This window comes from Rhipicephalus microplus, chromosome 3 (genome assembly GCF_043290135.1).
Source record: "Rhipicephalus microplus isolate Deutch F79 chromosome 3, USDA_Rmic, whole genome shotgun sequence".
Classification (NCBI taxonomy): domain Eukaryota; kingdom Metazoa; phylum Arthropoda; class Arachnida; order Ixodida; family Ixodidae; genus Rhipicephalus; species Rhipicephalus microplus.
The window spans coordinates 229,104,356-229,120,422 of NC_134702.1; the positions used below are offsets into that span (position 1 = coordinate 229,104,356).

Here is a 16,067-nt window from a genome sequence, read left to right on the forward strand (position 1 = left end):
ATGTTAACGGTCGAAAAATTCGGAAAACTCAGCAACAGTCATTCATTACTGCTCCAGACAGCGCACCCCTCAAGACCTAATTAAACTCTCATAAGGAAACAAAAAATCTGCACCGCCTTTGCCCCGGGTGTGGATTGAACTCACGACCTTCAGATTATGAGACTGACGCGCCGCATACTGCGCTAGCGAGGCGAACAGGTGTCACTGGGAAACACATTCGGTATCAATAGTTCCCACAAGCTAAAGGTCAGAAAAGTAAAAAAACCGAGCAACAGTCATTCGTTATTGCTCTAGACATTGCACCCCTCACGACCTAATTAAACTCTCATAAGCAAACAAAAAATCTGCACCGCCTTTGCCCCGGGTGTGGATTGAACTCACGACCTTCAGAATATGAGACTGACACGCTGCCTACTGCGCTACCGAGGTGGACAGGGGTCAATGGGAAACACAATCAATCGGTATCAATCGTTCCCACAAGTAAAGGTCGAAAAAGTAAGAAAACTCAGCAACAGTCATTCATTACTGCTCCAGACAGCGCACTCCTCACAACGTAATTAAACTCTCATAAGCAAACAAAAAATCTGCACCGCCTTTGCTCCGGGTGTGGATTGAACTCACGACCTTCAGATTATGAGACTGAAGCGCTGCCTACTGCGCTACCGAGGCGGACAGGGGTCACTGGGAAACATAACCGGTATCAATAGTTCCCACAAGTTAACGGTCGAAAAATTAAGAAAACTCAGCAACAGTCATTCATTACTGCTCCAGAAAGCGCACCCCTCACGACCTAATTAAACACTCATAAGCAAACAAAAAATCTGCACGGCCTTTGCCCCGGGTGTGGAATAAACTCACGACCTTCAGATTATGAGACTGACGCGCTGCCTACTGCGCTACCGAGGCGGAAAGGGGTCACAGGGACACGCAACCGGGATCATTAGTTCCCACAAATTAAAGGTCGAAAAAGTAAGAAAACCGAGAAACAGTCATTCATTACTGCTCCAGACTGCGCACCCCTCACGACCCAATTAAACTCTCATAGGAAAACAAAAAGTCTGCACCGCTTTTGCCCTGGGTGAGGATTGAACTCACGACCTTCAGATTATGAGACTTACGCACTGCCTACTGCGCTACCGAGGCGGACAGCTGTCACTGGCAAACACAATCGGTATCAATAGTTTCCACAAGTGAAAGGTCGAAAAAATAAGAAAACCGAGCAACAGTCATTCATTACTGCTCCAGACAGTCCACCCCTCCCGACCTAGTTAAACTCTCATAAGCAAACAAATAAACTGCACCGCCTTTTCCCCGGGTAAGGATTGAACTCACGACCTTCAGATTATGAGACTGACGCGCCGCATACTGCGCTAGCGAGGCGAACAGGTGTCACTGGGAAACACAATCGGTATCAATAGTTCCCACAAGTTAAAGGTCAGAAAAGTAAAAAAAACCGAGCAACAGTCATTCGTTACTGCTCCAGACAGTGCACCCCTCACGACCTAATTAAACTCTCATGAGCAAACAAAAAAACTGCACCGCCATTGGCCCGGGTGAGGATTGAACTCATGACCTACAGATTATGAGACTGACGCGCCGCATACTGCGCTGCCGAGGCGGGCAGGTGTCACTGGGAAACACAATCGGTATCAATAGTTCCCACAAGTTAAAGGTCAGAAAAGTAAAAAAACCGAGCAACAGTCATTCGTTATTGCTCTAGACAGTGCACCCCTCACGACCTAATTAAACTCTCATAAGCAAACAAAAAACTGCACCGCCATTGGCCCAGGTGAGGATTGAACTCACGACCTTCAGATTATCAAACTGACGCGCTGCCTTCTGCGCTACCGAGGCGGACAGGTGTCACAGGGAAATACAACCGGTATCAATAGTTCCCACAAGTTAAAGGTCGAAAAAATAAGAAAACTCAGAACAGTCATTCATTACTGCTCCAGACAGTGCTCCCCTCACGACCTAATTAAACTCTGATAAGCAAACCAAGAATCTGCACCGCCTTTGCCCCGGGTGTGGATTGAACTCACGACCTTCAGATTATGAGACTGACGCGCTGCCTACTGCGCTACCGAGGCGGACAGAGGTCAGTGGGAAACGCAACCGGGATCATTAGTTCCCACAAGCTAAAGGTCGAAAAAGTAAGAAAACCGAGCAACAGTCATTCATTACTGCTCCAGGCAAAGCACCCCTCACGACCTAATTAAACTCTCTTAAGCAAACAAATAATCTGCACCGTTTTAGCCCCGGGTGTGGATGTAACTCACGACCTTCAGATTATGAGACTGACGCGCTGCCTACTGCGCTACCGATGCGGACAGGGGTAACTGGGAAACGCAACCGGGATCATTAGTTCCCACAAGCTAAAGGTCGAAAAAGTAAGAAAACAGAGCAACAGTCATTCATTACTGCTCCAGACAGTGCACCCCTCACGACCTAATTAAACTCTCATAAGCAAACAAAAAATCTGCACCCATTTGCCCCGGGTGTGGATTGAACTCACGACCTACATATTATGAGACTGACCCGCTGCCTACTGCGCTACCGAGGCAGACAGGCGTCACTGGGAAACACAACTGGTATCAATAGTTCCCACAAGTTAAAGGTCAATAAATTAAGAAAACTCAGCAACAGTCATTCAATAATGCTCCAGACAGCGCAGCTCTCACGACCCAATTAAACTCTCATAAGCAAACAAAAAATCTGCACCGCCTTTGCCCCGAGTAAGGATTGAACTCACGACCTTCAGATTATGAGACTGAAGCGCCGCCTACTGCGCTAGCGAGGCGAACAGGTGTCACTGGGAAACACAATCGGTATCAATAGTTTCCACAAGTTAAAGGTCGAAAAAGTAAGAAAACTTCGCAACAGTCATTCATTACTGCTCCAGACAGCGCACCCCTCACGACCTCATTAAACTCTCATAAGCAAACAAAAATCTGACCACCTTTGCCCCGGGTGAGGATTTAACTCACGACCTTCAGATTTTGAGACTGACGCGCTGCCTACTGCGCTACCGAGGCGGACAGGGGTCACTGGCAAACATAACTGGTATCAATAGTTCCCACAAGTTAACGGTCGAAACATTAGGAAAACTCAGCAACAGTCATTCATTACTGCTCCAGACAGCGCACCCCTCACGACCTAATCAAACTCTCATAAGCACACAAAAAATCTGCACCGCCTTTGCCCCGGGTGTGGATTGAACTCACGACCTTCAGAATATGAGACTGATGCGCCGCTTACTGCGCTAGCGAGGCGGGCAGGTGTCACTGGGAAACATAACCTGTATCAATAGTTCCCACATGTTAACGGTCGAAAAATTCGGAAAACTCAGCAACAGTCATTCATTACTGCTCCAGGCAGCGCACCCCTCAAGACCTAATTAAACTCTCATAAGGAAACAAAAAATCTGCACCGCCTTTGCCCCGGGTGTGGATTGAACTCACGACCTTCAGATTATGAGACTGACGCGCCGCATACTGCGCTAGCGAGGCGAACAGGTGTCACTGGGAAACACATTCGGTATCAATAGTTCCCACAAGCTAAAGGTCAGAAAAGTAAAAAAACCGAGCAACAGTCATTCGTTATTGCTCTAGACAGTGCACCCCTCGCGACCTAATTAAACTCTCATAAGCAAACAAAAAATCTGCACCGCCTTTGCCCCGGGTGTGGATTGAACTCACGACCTTCAGAATATGAGACTGACACGCTGCCTACTGCGCTACCGAGGTGGACAGGGGTCAATGGGAAACACAATCAATCGGTATCAATCGTTCCCACAAGTAAAGGTCGAAAAAGTAAGAAAACTCAGCAACAGTCATTCATTACTGCTCCAGACAGCGCACTCCTCACAACGTAATTAAACTCTCATAAGCAAACAAAAAATCTGCACGGCCTTTGCCCCGGGTATGGAATAAACTCACGACCTTCAGATTATGAGACTGACGCGCTCCCTACTGCGCTACCGAGGCGGAAAGGGGTCACAGGGACCCGCAACCGGGATCATTAGTTCCCACAAATTAAAGGTCGAAAAAGTAAGAAAACCGAGAAACAGTCATTCATTACTGCTCCAGACTGCGCACCCCTGACGACCCAATTAAACTCTCATAGGAAAACAAAAAGTCTGCACCGCTTTTGCCCTGGGTGAGGATTGAACTCACGACCTTCAGATTATGAGACTGACGCACTGCCTACTGCGCTACCGAGGCGGACAGTTGTCACTGGCAAACACAATCGGTATCAATAGTTTCCACAAGTGAAAGGTCGAAAAATAAGAAAACCGAGCAACAGTCATTCATTACTGCTCCAGACAGTGCACCCCTCACGACCTAATTAAACTCTCATGAGCAAACAAAAAAACTGCACCGCCATTGGCCCGGGTGAGGATTGAACTCATGACCTTCAGATTATGAGACTGACGCGCCGCATACTTCGCTGCCGAGGCGGGCAGGTGTCACTGGGAAACATAACCAGTATCAATAGTTCCCACAAGTTAACGGTCGAAAAATTCGGAAAACTCAGCAACAGTCATTCATTACTGCTCCAGACAGCGCACCCCTCACGACCTAATTAAACTCTCATAAGGAAACAAAAAATCTGCACCGCCTTTGACCCGGGTGTGGATTGAACTCACGACCTTCAGATTATGAGACTGACGCGCTGCCTACTGCGTTACCGAGGCAGACAGGAGTCACTGGGAAACACAACCGGTATCAATAGGTCCCACAAGTTAAAGGTCGAAAAAGTAAGAAACCTCCGCAACAGTCATTCATTACTTCTCCAGACCGTGCACCCCTCACGACCTAATTAAACTCTCATAAGCAAACAAAAAAAATGCACCGCCTTTGCCCCGGGTGAGGATTGAACTCACGACCTTCAGATTATGAGACTGGCGCGCTGCCTACTGCGCTACCGAGGCGGGCAGGGGTCACTAGGAAACGCAACTGGTATCATTAGTTCCCACAAGCTAAAGGTCGAAAAAGTAAGAAAACAGAGCAACAGTCATTCATTACTGCTCCAGACAGTGCACCCCTCACGACCTAATTAAACTCTCATAAGCAAACAAAAAATCTGCACCCATTTGCCCCGGGTGTGGATTGAACTCACGACCTACATATTATGAGACTGACCCGCTGCCTACTGCGCTACCGAGGCAGACAGGCGTCACTGGGAAACACAACTGGTATCAATAGTTCCCACAAGTTAAAGGTCAATAAATTAAGAAAACTCAGCAACAGTCATTCAATAATGCTCCAGACAGCGCAGCTCTCACGACCCAATTAAACTCTCATAAGCAAACAAAAAATCTGCACCGCCTTTGCCCCGAGTAAGGATTGAACTCACGACCTTCAGATTATGAGACTGAAGCGCCGCCTACTGCGCTAGCGAGGCGAACAGGTGTCACTGGGAAACACAATCGGTATCAATAGTTTCCACAAGTTAAAGGTCGAAAAAGTAAGAAAACTTCGCAACAGTCATTCATTACTGCTCCAGACAGCGCACCCCTCACGACCTCATTAAACTCTCATAAGCAAACAAAAATCTGACCACCTTTGCCCCGGGTGAGGATTTAACTCACGACCTTCAGATTTTGAGACTGACGCGCTGCCTACTGCGCTACCGAGGCGGACAGGGGTCACTGGCAAACATAACTGGTATCAATAGTTCCCACAAGTTAACGGTCGAAACATTAGGAAAACTCAGCAACAGTCATTCATTACTGCTCCAGACAGCGCACCCCTCACGACCTAATCAAACTCTCATAAGCACACAAAAAATCTGCACCGCCTTTGCCCCGGGTGTGGATTGAACTCACGACCTTCAGAATATGAGACTGATGCGCCGCTTACTGCGCTAGCGAGGCGGGCAGGTGTCACTGGGAAACATAACCTGTATCAATAGTTCCCACATGTTAACGGTCGAAAAATTTGGAAAACTCAGCAACAGTCATTCATTACTGCTCCAGACAGCGCACCCCTCAAGACCTAATGAAACTCTCATAAGGAAACAAAAAATCTGCACCGCCTTTGCCCCGGGTGTGGATTGAACTCACGACCTTCAGATTATGAGACTGACGCGCCGCATACTGCGCTAGCGAGGCGAACAGGTGTCACTGGGAAACACATTCGGTATCAATAGTTCCCACAAGCTAAAGGTCAGAAAAGTAAAAAAACCGAGCAACAGTCATTCGTTATTGCTCTAGACAGTGCACCCCTCGCGACCTAATTAAACTCTCATAAGCAAACAAAAAATCTGCACCGCCTTTGCCCCGGGTGTGGATTGAACTCACGACCTTCAGAATATGAGACTGACACGCTGCCTACTGCGCTACCGAGGTGGACAGGGGTCAATGGGAAACACAATCAATCGGTATCAATCGTTCCCACAAGTAAAGGTCGAAAAAGTAAGAAAACTCAGCAACAGTCATTCATTACTGCTCCAGACAGCGCACTCCTCACAACGTAATTAAACTCTCATAAGCAAACAAAAAATCTGCACGGCCTTTGCCCCGGGTATGGAATAAACTCACGACCTTCAGATTATGAGACTGACGCGCTCCCTACTGCGCTACCGAGGCGGAAAGGGGTCACAGGGACCCGCAACCGGGATCATTAGTTCCCACAAATTAAAGGTCGAAAAAGTAAGAAAACCGAGAAACAGTCATTCATTACTGCTCCAGACTGCGCACCCCTGACGACCCAATTAAACTCTCATAGGAAAACAAAAAGTCTGCACCGCTTTTGCCCTGGGTGAGGATTGAACTCACGACCTTCAGATGTTGAGACTGACGCACTGCCTACTGCGCTACCGAGGCGGACAGTTGTCACTGGCAAACACAATCGGTATCAATAGTTTCCACAAGTGAAAGGTCGAAAAATAAGAAAACCGAGCAACAGTCATTCATTACTGCTCCAGACAGTGCACCCCTCACGACCTAATTAAACTCTCATGAGCAAACAAAAAAACTGCACCGCCATTGGCCCGGGTGAGGATTGAACTCATGACCTTCAGATTATGAGACTGACGCGCCGCATACTTCGCTGCCGAGGCGGGCAGGTGTCACTGGGAAACATAACCAGTATCAATAGTTCCCACAAGTTAACGGTCAAAAAATTCGGAAAACTCAGCAACAGTCATTCATTACTGCTCCAGACAGCGCACCCCTCACGACCTAATTAAACTCTCATAAGGAAACAAAAAATCTGCACCGCCTTTGACCCGGGTGTGGATTGAACTCACGACCTTCAGATTATGAGACTGACGCGCTGCCTACTGCGTTACCGAGGCAGACAGGAGTCACTGGGAAACACAACCGGTATCAATAGGTCCCACAAGTTAAAGGTCGAAAAAGTAAGAAACCTCAGCAACAGTCATTCATTACTTCTCCAGACCGTGCACCCCTCACGACCTAATTAAACTCTCATAAGCAAACAAAAAAAATGCACCGCCTTTGCCCCGGGTGAGGATTGAACTCACGACCTTCAGATTATGAGACTGGCGCGCTGCCTACTGCGCTACCGAGGCGGGCAGGGGTCACTAGGAAACGCAACTGGTATCATTAGTTCCCACAAATAAAGGTCGAAAAAATAAGAAAACCGAGCAACAGTCATTCATTACTGCTCCAGACAGTGATCCCCTCACGACCTAATTAAACTCTCATAAGCAAACAAAACATCTGCACCGCCTTTGCCCCGGGTGAGGATCGAACTCACGACCTTCAGATTATGAGACTTACGCGCTGCCTACTGCGCTACCGAGGCGGACAGAGGTCACTGGGAAACGCAACCACGATCATTAGTTCCCACAAACTAAAGGTCAAAAAAATAAGAAAACCGAGCAACAGTCATTCATTACTGCTCCAGACAGTGCACCCCTCAAGACCTAGTTAAACTCTCATAAGCAAACAAAACATCTGCACTGCTTTTGCCCCGGGTTAAAATTGAATTCATGACCTTCAAATTTTGAGACTGATGCGCACCTACTGCGCTACCGAGGCGGACAGAGGTCAGTGGGAAACGCAACCGGGATCATTAGTTCCCACAAGCTAAAGGTCGAAAAAGTAAGAAAACCGAGCAACAGTCATTCATTACTGCTCCAGGCAGTGCACCCCTCACGACCTAATTAAACTCTCATAAGCAAACAAATAATCTGCACCGTTTTAGGCCCGGGTGTGGATGTAACTCACGACCTTCAGATAATGAGACTGACGCGCTGCCTACTGCGCTACCGATGCGGACAGGGGTAACTGAGAAACGCAACCGGGATCATTGCTTACCACAAGCTAAAGGTCGAAAAAGTAAGAAAACCGAGCAACAGTCATTCATTACTGCTCCAGACAGTGCACCCCTCACGACCTAATTAAACTCTCAAAGGCAAACAAAAAATTTGCACCGCATTTGCCCCGGGTGTGGATTGAACTCACGACCTACATATTATGAGACTGACCCGCTGCCTACTGCGCTACCGAGGCAGACAGGCGTCACTGGGAAACACAATCGGTATCGATAGTTCCCACAAGTGAAAGGTCGAAAAAATAAGAAAACCGAGCAACAGTCATTCATTACTGCTCCAGACAGTGCACCCCTCCCGACCTAGTTAAACTCTCATAAGCAAACAAATAAACTGCACCGCCTTTGCCCCGGGTAAGGATTGAACTCACGACCTTCAGATTATGAGACTGAAGCGCCGCCTACTGCGCTAGCGAGGCGAACAGGTGTCACTGGGAAACACAATCGGTATCAATAGTTCCCACAAGTTAAAGGTCGAAAAAGTAAGAAAACTCCGCAACAGTCATTCATTACTGCTCCAGACAGCGCACCCCTCACAAACTAATTAAACTCTCATAAGCAAACAAAAATCTGACCACCTTTGCCCCGGGTGAGGATTTAACTCACGACCTTCAGATTTTGAGACTGACGCGCTGCCAACTGCGCTACCGAGGCGGACAGGGGTCACTGGGAAACATAACCGGCATCAATAGTTCCCACAAGTTAAAGGTCAGAAAAGTAAAAAAAAACGAGCAACAGTCATTCGTTATTGCTCTAGACAGTGCACCCCTCACGACCTAATTAAACTCTCAAAGGCAACCAAAAATTCTGCACCACATTTGCCCCGGGTGTGGATTGAATTCACGACCTACATATTATGAGACTGACCCGCTGCCTACTGCGCTACCGAGGCAGACAGGCGTCACTGGGAAACACAACCGGTATCAATAGTTCCCACAAGTTAAAGGTCGAAAAATTAAGAAAACTCAGCAACAGTCATTCATTATTGCTCCAGACAGCGCAGCTCTCACGACCCAATTAAACTCTCATAAGCAAACAAAAAAGCTGCACCACCTTTGCCCCGGGTGAGGATTGAAGTCACGACCTTCAGATTATGAGACTGACGCGCTGCCTACTGCACTACCAAGGCGGAGAGGGGTCACTGGGAAACGCAACCGGTATCATTAGTTCCCACAAATCAAAGGTCGAAAAAGTAAGAAAAATGAGCAACAGTCATTCATTACTGCTCCAGACAGTGATCCCCTCACGACCTAATTAAACTCTCATAAGCAAACAAAACATCTGCACAGCCTTTGCCCCGGGTGAGGATCGAACTCACGACCTTCAGATTGTGAGACTGACGCGCTGCCTACTGCGCTACCGAGGCGGACAGGGGTCACTGGGAAACGCAACCACGATCATTAGTTCCCACAAACTAAAGGTCAAAAAAATAAGAAAACCGAGCAACAGTCATTCATTACTGCTCCAGACAGTGCACCCCTCACGAACTAATTAAACTCTCATAAGCAAACAAAACATCTGCACTGCCTTTGCCCCGGGTTAGAATTGAATTCATGACCTTCAAATTATGAGACTGATGCGCACCTACTGCGCTATCGAGGCGGACAGGTGTCACTGGGACACGCAACCGGGATCATTAGTTCCAACAAGTTAAAGGTCGAAAAAGTAAGAAAACCGAGCCACAGTCATTCATTACTGCTCCAGACAGTGCACCCCTCACGACCTAATTAAACTCTCATAAGCAAACAAAAAAACTGCACCGCCATTGGCCCGGGTGAGGATTGAACTCATGACCTTCAGATTATGAGACTGACGCGCCGCCTACTGCGCTGCCGAGGCGGGCAGGTGTCACTGGGAAACACAATCGGTATCAATAGTTCCCACAAGTTAAAGGTCAGAAAAGTAAAAAAACCAAGCAACAGTCATTCGTTATTGCTCTAGACAGTGCACCCCTCACGACCTAATTAAAATCTCATAAGCAAACAAGAAATCTGCACCGCCTTTGCCCCGGGTGTGGATTGAAATCACGACCGTCAGAATATGAGACTGACACGCTGCCTACTGCGCTACCGAGGTGGACAAGGGTCAATGGGAAACACAATCGGTATCAATCGTTCCCACAAGTAAAGGTCGAAAAAGTAAGAAAACTCAGCAACAGTCATTCATTACTGCTCCAGACAGCGCACTCCTCACAACCTAATTAAACTCTCATAAGCAAACAAAAAATCTGCACCGCCTTTGCTCCGGGTGTGGATTGAACTCACGACCTTCAGATTATGAGACTGACGCGCTGCCTACTGCGCTACCGAGGCGGACAGGGGTCACAGGGAAACATAACCGGTATCAATAGTTCCCACAAGTTAACGGTCAAAAAATTAAGAAAACTCAGCAACAGTCATTCATTACTGCTACAGAAAGCGCACCCCTCACGACCTAATTAAACACTCATAAGCAAACAAAAAATCTGCACGGCCTTTGCCCCGGGCGTGGAATAAACTCACGACCTTCAGATTATGAGACTGACGCGCTGCCTACTGCGCTACCGAGGCGGAAAGGGGTCACAGGGACACGCAACCGTGATCATTAGTTCCCACAAATTAAAGGTCGAAAAAGTAAGAAAACCGAGAAACAGTCATTCATTACTGCTCCAGACAGCGCCCCCCTCACGACCCAATTAAACTCTCATAAGAAAACAAAAAGTCTGCACCGCTTTTGCCCCGGGTGAGGATTGAACTCACGACCTTCAGATTATGAGACTGACGCGCTGCCTACTGCGCTACCGAGGCGGAGAGGGGGTCACTGGGAAACGCAACCGGTATCATTAGTTCCCACAAATTAAAGGTCGAAAAAGTAAGAAAACTGAGCAACAGTCATTCATTAGTGCTCCAGACAGTGATCCCCTCACGACATAATTAAACTCTCATAAGCAAACAAAACATCTGCACCGCCTTTGCCCCGGGTGAGGATCGAACTCACGACCTTCAGATTATGAGACTGACGCGCTGCCTACTGCGCTACCGAGGCGGACAGAGGTCACTGGGAAACGCAACCACGATCATTCGTTCCCACAAACTAAAGGTCAAAAAAATAAGAAAACCGAGCAACAGTCATTCATTACTGCTCCAGACAGTGCACCCCTCAAGACCTAATTAAACTCTCATAAGCAAACAAAACATCTGCACTGCCTTTGCCCTGGGTTAGAATTGAATTCATGACCTTCAAATTATGAGACTGATGCGCACCTACTGCGCTATCGAGGCGGACAGGTGTCACTGGGACACGCAACCGGGATCATTAGTTCCAACAAGTTAAAGGTCGCAAAAGTAAGAAAACCGAGCCACAGTCATTCATTACTGCTCCAGACAGTGCACCCCTCACGACCTAATTAAACTCTCATAGGAAAACAAAAAGTCTGCACCGCTTTTGCCCCGGGTGAGGATTGAACTCACGACCTTCAGATTATGAGACTGACGCACTGCCTACTGCGCTACCGAGGCGGACAGTTGTCACTGGCAAACACAATCGGTATCAATAGTTCCCACAAGTGAAAGGTCGAAAAAATAAGAAAACCGAGCAACAGTCATTCATTACTGCTCCAGACAGTGCACCCCTCCCGACCTAGTTAAACTCTCATAAGCAAACAAATAAACTGCACCGCCTTTGCCCCGGGTAAGGATTGAACTCACGACCTTCAGGTTATGACACTGAAGCGCCGCCTACTGCGCTAGCGAGGCGAACAGGTGTCACTGGGAAACACAATCGGTATCAATAGTTCCCACAAGGTAAAGGTCGAAAAAGTAAGAAAACTCCGCAACAGTCATTCATTACTGCTCCAGACAGCGCACCCCTCACAAACTAATTAAACACTCATAAGCAAACAAAAATCTGACCACCTTTGCCCCGGGTGAGGATTTAACTCACGACCTTCAAATTATGAGACTGACGCGCTGCCTACTGCGCTACCGAGACGGACAGGGGTCACTGGGAAACACAACCGGTATCAATAGCTCCCACAAGTTAAAGGTCGAAAAAGTAAGAAACCTCAGCAACAGTCATTCATTACTTCTCCAGACCGTGCACCCCTCACGACCTAATTAAACTCTCATAAGCAAGCAAAAAATATTCACCGCCTTTGCCCCGGTTGAGGATTGAACTCACGACCTTCAGATTATGAAACTGACGCGCTGCCTACTGCACTACCAAGGCGGAGAGGGGTCACTGGGAAACGCAACCGGTATCATTAGTTCCCACAAATTAAAGGTCGAAAAAGTAAGAAAACTGAGCAACAGTCATTCATTACTGCTCCAGACAGTGATCCCCTCACGACCTAATTAAACTCTCATAAGCAAACAAAACATCTGCACCGCCTTTGCCCCGAGTGAGGATCGAACTCACGACCTTCAGATTATGAGACTGACGCGCTGCCTACTGCGCTATCGAGGCGGACAGGTGTCACTGGGACACGCAACCGGGATCATTAGTTCCAACAAATTAAAGGTCGAAAAAGTAACAAAACCGAGCCACAGTCATTCATTACTGCTTCAGACAGTGCACCCCTCAAGACCTAATTAAACTCTCATAAGCAAACAAAAAACCTGCACCGCCATTGGCCCGGGTGAGGATTGAACTCACGACCTTCAGATTATGAGACTGACGCGCCGCCTACTGCGCTGCCGAGGCGGGCAGGTGTCACTGGGAAACACAATCGGTATCAATAGTTCCCACAAGTTAAAGGTCAGAAAAGTAAAAAAACCGAGCAACAGTCATTCGTTACTGCTCTAGACAGTGCACCCCTCACGACCTAATTAAACTCTCATAAGCCAACAAAAAATCTGCACCGCTTTTGTCCCGGGTGAGGATTGAACTCACGACCTTCAGATTAGAGACTGACGCGCTGCCTACTGCGCTACCGAGGCGGACAGGGGTCACTGGGAAACGCAACCACGATCATTAGTTCCCACAAACTAAAGGTCAAAAAAATAAGAAAACCGAGCAACAGTCATTCATTACTGCTCCAGACAGTGCACCCCTCACGACCTAATTAAACTCTCATAAGCAAACAAAACATCTGCACTGCCTTTGCCCCGGGTTAGAATTGAATTCATGACCTTCAAATTATGAGACTGATGCGCACCTACTGCGCAATCGAGGCGGACAGGTGTCACTGGGACACGCAACCGGGATCATTAGTTCCAACAAGTTAAAGGTCGAAAAAGTAAGAAAACCGAGCCACAGTCATTCATTACTGCTCCAGACAGTGCACCCCTCACGACCTAATTAAACTCTCATAAGCAAACAAAAAAACTGCACCGCCATTGGCCCGGGTGAGGATTGAACTCATGACCTTCAGATTATGAGACTGACGCGCCGCCTACTGCGCTGCCGAGGCGGGCAGGTGTCACTGGGAAACACAATCGGTATCAATAGTTCCCACAAGTTAAAGGTCAGAAAAGTAAAAAAACCAAGCAACAGTCATTCGTTATTGCTCTAGACAGTGCACCCCTCACGACCTAATTAAAATCTCATAAGCAAACAAGAAATCTGCACCGCCTTTGCCCCGGGTGTGGATTGAAATCACGACCGTCAGAATATGAGACTGACACGCTGCCTACTGCGCTACCGAGGTGGACAAGGGTCAATGGGAAACACAATCGGTATCAATCGTTCCCACAAGTAAAGGTCGAAAAAGTAAGAAAACTCAGCAACAGTCATTCATTACTGCTCCAGACAGCGCACTCCTCACAACCTAATTAAACTCTCATAAGCAAACAAAAAATCTGCACCGCCTTTGCTCCGGGTGTGGATTGAACTCACGACCTTCAGATTATGAGACTGACGCGCTGCCTACTGCGCTACCGAGGCGGACAGGGGTCACAGGGAAACATAACCGGTATCAATAGTTCCCACAAGTTAACGGTCAAAAAATTAAGAAAACTCAGCAACAGTCATTCATTACTGCTACAGAAAGCGCACCCCTCACGACCTAATTAAACACTCATAAGCAAACAAAAAATCTGCACGGCCTTTGCCCCGGGCGTGGAATAAACTCACGACCTTCAGATTATGAGACTGACGCGCTGCCTACTGCGCTACCGAGGCGGAAAGGGGTCACAGGGACACGCAACCGTGATCATTAGTTCCCACAAATTAAAGGTCGAAAAAGTAAGAAAACCGAGAAACAGTCATTCATTACTGCTCCAGACAGCGCCCCCCTCACGACCCAATTAAACTCTCATAAGAAAACAAAAAGTCTGCACCGCTTTTGCCCCGGGTGAGGATTGAACTCACGACCTTCAGATTATGAGACTGACGCGCTGCCTACTGCGCTACCGAGGCGGAGAGGGGTCACTGGGAAACGCAACCGGTATCATTAGTTCCCACAAATTAAAGGTCGAAAAAGTAAGAAAACTGAGCAACAGTCATTCATTAGTGCTCCAGACAGTGATCCCCTCACGACATAATTAAACTCTCATAAGCAAACAAAACATCTGCACCGCCTTTGCCCCGGGTGAGGATCGAACTCACGACCTTCAGATTATGAGACTGACGCGCTGCCTACTGCGCTACCGAGGCGGACAGAGGTCACTGGGAAACGCAACCACGATCATTAGTTCCCACAAACTAAAGGTCAAAAAAATAAGAAAACCGAGCAACAGTCATTCATTACTGCTCCAGACAGTGCACCCCTCAAGACCTAATTAAACTCTCATAAGCAAACAAAACATCTGCACTGCCTTTGCCCTGGGTTAGAATTGAATTCATGACCTTCAAATTATGAGACTGATGCGCACCTACTGCGCTATCGAGGCGGACAGGTGTCACTGGGACACGCAACCGGGATCATTAGTTCCAACAAGTTAAAGGTCGCAAAAGTAAGAAAACCGAGCCACAGTCATTCATTACTGCTCCAGACAGTGCACCCCTCACGACCTAATTAAACTCTCATAGGAAAACAAAAAGTCTGCACCGCTTTTGCCCCGGGTGAGGATTGAACTCACGACCTTCAGATTATGAGACTGACGCACTGCCTACTGCGCTACCGAGGCGGACAGTTGTCACTGGCAAACACAATCGGTATCAATAGTTCCCACAAGTGAAAGGTCGAAAAAATAAGAAAACCGAGCAACAGTCATTCATTACTGCTCCAGACAGTGCACCCCTCCCGACCTAGTTAAACTCTCATAAGCAAACAAATAAACTGCACCGCCTTTGCCCCGGGTAAGGATTGAACTCACGACCTTCAGGTTATGACACTGAAGCGCCGCCTACTGCGCTAGCGAGGCGAACAGGTGTCACTGGGAAACACAATCGGTATCAATAGTTCCCACAAGGTAAAGGTCGAAAAAGTAAGAAAACTCCGCAACAGTCATTCATTACTGCTCCAGACAGCGCACCCCTCACAAACTAATTAAACACTCATAAGCAAACAAAAATCTGACCACCTTTGCCCCGGGTGAGGATTTAACTCACGACCTTCAAATTATGAGACTGACGCGCTGCCTACTGCGCTACCGAGACGGACAGGGGTCACTGGGAAACACAACCGGTATCAATAGCTCCCACAAGTTAAAGGTCGAAAAAGTAAGAAACCTCAGCAACAGTCATTCATTACTTCTCCAGACCGTGCACCCCTCACGACCTAATTAAACTCTCATAAGCAAGCAAAAAATATTCACCGCCTTTGCCCCGGTTGAGGATTGAACTCACGACCTTCAGATTATGAAACTGACGCGCTGCCTACTGCACTACCAAGGCGGAGAGGGG

General features: G+C 47.7%; 17 non-coding genes across 17 annotated transcripts; all 17 read right to left on the minus strand.

Moving 5' to 3' along the window:
• Positions 1 to 1,781: 1,781 nt before the first annotated feature.
• On the minus strand, positions 1,782 to 1,854 carry TRNAI-GAU (transfer RNA isoleucine (anticodon GAU)). The gene has a single exon. It is a non-coding gene; the product is annotated as a tRNA-Ile (tRNA).
• Positions 1,855 to 2,017: 163 nt separating this feature from the next.
• On the minus strand, positions 2,018 to 2,090 carry TRNAM-CAU (transfer RNA methionine (anticodon CAU)). The gene has a single exon. It is a non-coding gene; the product is annotated as a tRNA-Met (tRNA).
• An 872-nt stretch (positions 2,091 to 2,962) lies between these two features.
• TRNAL-CAA (transfer RNA leucine (anticodon CAA)) lies at positions 2,963 to 3,035 on the minus strand. Its single transcript has one exon. It is a non-coding gene; the product is annotated as a tRNA-Leu (tRNA).
• Positions 3,036 to 4,860: 1,825 nt separating this feature from the next.
• On the minus strand, positions 4,861 to 4,933 carry TRNAM-CAU (transfer RNA methionine (anticodon CAU)). Its single transcript has one exon. It is a non-coding gene; the product is annotated as a tRNA-Met (tRNA).
• Positions 4,934 to 5,568: 635 nt separating this feature from the next.
• On the minus strand, positions 5,569 to 5,641 carry TRNAL-CAA (transfer RNA leucine (anticodon CAA)). The gene has a single exon. It is a non-coding gene; the product is annotated as a tRNA-Leu (tRNA).
• Positions 5,642 to 6,756: 1,115 nt separating this feature from the next.
• TRNAL-CAA (transfer RNA leucine (anticodon CAA)) lies at positions 6,757 to 6,829 on the minus strand. Its single transcript has one exon. It is a non-coding gene; the product is annotated as a tRNA-Leu (tRNA).
• A 637-nt stretch (positions 6,830 to 7,466) lies between these two features.
• On the minus strand, positions 7,467 to 7,539 carry TRNAM-CAU (transfer RNA methionine (anticodon CAU)). The gene has a single exon. It is a non-coding gene; the product is annotated as a tRNA-Met (tRNA).
• Positions 7,540 to 7,702: 163 nt separating this feature from the next.
• TRNAM-CAU (transfer RNA methionine (anticodon CAU)) lies at positions 7,703 to 7,775 on the minus strand. The gene has a single exon. It is a non-coding gene; the product is annotated as a tRNA-Met (tRNA).
• Positions 7,776 to 8,884: 1,109 nt separating this feature from the next.
• TRNAL-CAA (transfer RNA leucine (anticodon CAA)) lies at positions 8,885 to 8,957 on the minus strand. Its single transcript has one exon. It is a non-coding gene; the product is annotated as a tRNA-Leu (tRNA).
• Positions 8,958 to 9,596: 639 nt separating this feature from the next.
• Positions 9,597 to 9,669, minus strand: TRNAV-CAC (transfer RNA valine (anticodon CAC)). Its single transcript has one exon. It is a non-coding gene; the product is annotated as a tRNA-Val (tRNA).
• A 1,347-nt stretch (positions 9,670 to 11,016) lies between these two features.
• Positions 11,017 to 11,089, minus strand: TRNAM-CAU (transfer RNA methionine (anticodon CAU)). The gene has a single exon. It is a non-coding gene; the product is annotated as a tRNA-Met (tRNA).
• A 165-nt stretch (positions 11,090 to 11,254) lies between these two features.
• TRNAM-CAU (transfer RNA methionine (anticodon CAU)) lies at positions 11,255 to 11,327 on the minus strand. Its single transcript has one exon. It is a non-coding gene; the product is annotated as a tRNA-Met (tRNA).
• Positions 11,328 to 11,727: 400 nt separating this feature from the next.
• On the minus strand, positions 11,728 to 11,800 carry TRNAM-CAU (transfer RNA methionine (anticodon CAU)). Its single transcript has one exon. It is a non-coding gene; the product is annotated as a tRNA-Met (tRNA).
• Positions 11,801 to 12,673: 873 nt separating this feature from the next.
• Positions 12,674 to 12,746, minus strand: TRNAM-CAU (transfer RNA methionine (anticodon CAU)). The gene has a single exon. It is a non-coding gene; the product is annotated as a tRNA-Met (tRNA).
• Positions 12,747 to 14,566: 1,820 nt separating this feature from the next.
• Positions 14,567 to 14,639, minus strand: TRNAM-CAU (transfer RNA methionine (anticodon CAU)). Its single transcript has one exon. It is a non-coding gene; the product is annotated as a tRNA-Met (tRNA).
• A 164-nt stretch (positions 14,640 to 14,803) lies between these two features.
• On the minus strand, positions 14,804 to 14,876 carry TRNAM-CAU (transfer RNA methionine (anticodon CAU)). Its single transcript has one exon. It is a non-coding gene; the product is annotated as a tRNA-Met (tRNA).
• Positions 14,877 to 15,276: 400 nt separating this feature from the next.
• TRNAM-CAU (transfer RNA methionine (anticodon CAU)) lies at positions 15,277 to 15,349 on the minus strand. The gene has a single exon. It is a non-coding gene; the product is annotated as a tRNA-Met (tRNA).
• Between the last annotated feature and the right edge of the window lie 718 nt (positions 15,350 to 16,067).